This window comes from Apaloderma vittatum, unplaced genomic scaffold (genome assembly GCF_000703405.1).
Source record: "Apaloderma vittatum isolate BGI_N311 unplaced genomic scaffold, ASM70340v1 scaffold10602, whole genome shotgun sequence".
NCBI classification, from domain to species: Eukaryota; Metazoa; Chordata; class Aves; order Trogoniformes; family Trogonidae; genus Apaloderma; species Apaloderma vittatum.
In genome coordinates this window covers 4,036-7,602 of record NW_009701905.1, presented here as the reverse complement: position 1 = coordinate 7,602, position 3,567 = coordinate 4,036, and the positions used below count along the sequence as shown (strand labels likewise).

At 43.3% G+C, this 3,567-nt stretch overlaps 1 long non-coding RNA gene across 1 annotated transcript in view; it reads right to left on the bottom strand.

The window, feature by feature from the left end:
* LOC104281357 overlaps positions 1–3,560 on the bottom strand; it is a 6,100-nt gene extending 2,540 nt beyond the window's left edge. Inside the window, exon 1 of the long non-coding RNA XR_717885.1 lies at positions 3,386–3,560. This is a non-coding gene — a long non-coding RNA (uncharacterized LOC104281357). The remainder of the gene's footprint in view (positions 1–3,385) is intronic.
* Between the last annotated feature and the right edge of the window lie 7 nt (positions 3,561–3,567).

Here is a 3,567-nt window from a genome sequence, read left to right as displayed (position 1 = left end):
CAGACCTCAGCAATGTTAGTCTTTGCCCCTGCAGGGTTCTGGGTTTCATGCCATGTCTTACAGCAGCAGCCAAAGGGGTTCCTAAGATATTGCTGGATCTGCTAGAGACACTTCAGGTCCATTTTGCCATGTGCTGAGGCCAAGACAAACACGTGTGGCATGATCAGAAGTCTTGATTTGGCTGCAATTTATGCTTTTGATGTCCTCTTTCCTGGCAGTCCTTCATTTTGCTTTGGTAATGCAAAGCAAAGAACCAGAGGTAACATGCAAGAGCCCAGCATTGCTGTGGGCACCTTACAGCATGCCTACACAGTCAGGAACATCACAATAAATGCTATATATAAATGCCATATATCAAGACTAGTTTGGAGCAAGGACTGGAAAAATAAATTCTTTGAAAATTCATCAACCTGGCTATAAAGGGCAGCTTCAATCCTTTTTCTGCCCCTGTGGATGACAACTGAAGGGGCACACATCTGTGTGCAACTCTCCATGTGGGCATAACTTGGATGAATGACACCTTCTGGGTGTAAAAGTGCCACCTGAATCATGTAGGTGCGTAAATCAGTCAAGCTCTCTGGGAGGTTTTATGAATGCTGACCTCCTACCTTAGGGAACTATCTCTGCCAAGCCCACAAAAGAGGCCACGGGAAAACTGGGGAACATTCCAACAGTAGGAACACTGCAGGGGAAGTAGAACTTAGGCAGTCTGCCAAACATGAATTCCCAGATTCAAATAAATGTGTACAGATATATTTCAGGCACGTCACACACCTAAGTGCACCTATATCCTGCCTCTCCTCAGCTCGGATCAACATCTTCAGCTACGAAAATGATTAAAGCTCCATGCCTCTAAAAGATGTCTCCTTAGCAGTCAATCGTTCACCCCTACTTGCTTTCTGCAGAGCATGTAACAAAGAAGAGGAGCTGTGTTCAGATAAGCACGTGAGGTGCTCAGCTCATCTCTCAGGACCATCACCACACTGCAGCTTGTGCAGCCGACCACTGACTCTGGCCCTTGCTCCACTGCTTTTACTGTGATATGTGTTTGGAGCTAACACTTAACGCTGCCCAAGAGCATCACGGGTGTCACTTTTTTTTCATAGTGCTTGACCAGTTCTCATGGTTCAGGGAACTGTGTTAAAAACCGTGTGAGAGTCGCTCACTGTTCATGACCTGCTATGCTCATGGCATTAATGACTGATGGAGTGAAGAAGTGGTGGCAGCCCTGAGATGCTATGGAGGCTGGAATCCATGGAGGTAGGAAGCACACTGCCCATTCGAGCACCTTGGGTATTCCTGTCCTCTAAAGCTCTGATTATGAACAAGAACTGGCTTTTTAGATGTTGTTACTAGGATGCCCTGGAGCTAATTTTGATCAGTCTCATATCAGTTTCTGACTGATGATAACTCTATCGAGACCAAAATAAAAACAAGCTGGCAGCCCCAGGACTGATAAGAGGAATATTTTAGACATGGATTAGAATCAGTTTGGATGACAACCTTTTTAGAGGTTTACAAATGACTAAACAATTAAGAATAGAAAAAAAGAAAAAGTATTTAAAATAATTTACAAATAAATGGAAAGCAGTAAGGGAAAATTTTCCTTCATAAAAATATTGGCACTGTGATAGAAAGTGAATTCCCAGTGTTATTTTCCTAAATTATTGACCTAGATGGAAAAAAATAGGGCTTTTTCCTCTGTGTGTTGTGGATATCTTAGTCCTACTTCCAGGACCATATCTTGCCATAGTCCAGAAAGACCAACAAAAACAAGCAGTCATTGCTCAGTGAAGTGTAAGCAGTAAAAGTAAGTAACTGCAGCCACCTTTCTAAACAGTGTAGCAGCAAGAGATTATAAGTATGTATTTTTACACTTAATGTCTTAAAGCTAAAAGGTAGGTTTTAATGTAAAGATGTGCATTGAGGGTATCCTTCAGTTACATACATGCCTGTGTACACACATGCATTATCCAGTATTTATAATAAAATACCAAATTAAAAAGTGCAATCCTGTACAAAAGTATCCGTGAATCAAAATGGTTCCTGCCTAAGTTTATTCCATGGTATGGGAGAATTAAAAAACTTGGAAAGGCAACTTAAACAAAATTCATAAGTAATGAAAATAATCTCAAGGGACTCAACATTTCATCAAATGACCAAACTTCTAAAGGTTATTGAAATCCATTGGGCTTTTGAGAGTGCACTTTGGGCACTTAGGGCTTCCTCATCTCTTTTGCTTTAAGTTTTCCAAAATAGCAAGGAGTTTTGGTTTCTTGTGTCAGGGCTGGATGCAGTCTCAACTCTGCTGACATGGGGGACATGTATACTCACATGGCTGATGTCTTTTTAAGGGACTCTGGGCATTGATGCATGGTACCATTTGAGGTGGGAGAGCCAGAGATGGCTGGAACCCCTTTTCCTCCTAATCCCTGTCAATGTGATACACAGCACAGTCCCAAGTTCCCTCTACATTTAGTTTGAAATCTGAAGTGCCAAAGGTTTCAAGCCAATTTTGAAATTTAGGTGGTACTCAAAAGCCTGAGGCTAGGTTAGTGTGAAGTTCCAAGGAAGCCTTGCTCTGTGTCCCCCCTTTCCTCTGTTTCTTACTCCTTGCCACTTTAGAGCTGTAGTGTGCTTTTTCAATTATTTTTCCAGTTTAGACTTGCTGTCCACAGAGCTCTGTAACCAAGGTACTCTGTGCTCCCATCCTTGACTAGTTAAGCTTGACAGGAAGAACTCCAAAACCAGCAAGCATACAGGAGATACTTTTTTTTTCTTTTCAAATAAAAAAAAAATCTCTGCGCATCTCACACAGCCTCAAAACAAGATCATAGATGTGAATTTGCTTAGGCTGAAGAGACTAAATCTGAAGGAAAGGAGAGAGGCAGAGCAACCAGTATTGCTTCTCCTGCTGTGGCACTTACAACACAGATACAGTTTATGGCATCCCTTGTATGTGTTCACTGCAGACTTGGAGCCTTGTCTTATAATGCGTATGATAGCAGCCTTTGAGAGCACACTGCGTGTGGCCCAGGTCCTGTTGGCCTGTCTTTAAGACAGGAATACTCCAGGGCTATCTGTTCTTGTCCCTGCTGCGCGAGTGAGAGCAAGCGACAGGCTCTACTTGCTTTGTGCATTGGGCTGGAGTCAGAGCCCGGCCAAAGCTTTCTGTTGACTTCGGTGAGCTTCAGAGCAGGCTCTGAGCTGATTCCCATGGGAGAGAGAAGAGTTTTACTCTCTAGAAACAATCAAAGTGATGCTTCCATGGGGTACATTGTTGAGCCTATAAAGGTCTTTTTGCTGGTGAAAATATCATTTTGTTTTTACCCAAACTCACTGCAAACCCATATCCTTATGAAAAAGCTGCAGTTTTGTTACTTACACTGGGAGTAGTTGGTCCCGGTCCCACTGACACTGAACCTGTTGAGATGGAGCCTATGAGTGACCACGTTCTTCTGGGGCTGGAAGAGGATGATGTGCACCTTGGGCGCGAACAAGCAGCCCAGCACGACGAAGCCGCTCAGACTCACAGAGATGCACATGGTGGTGGTTTGCACCTAGGAA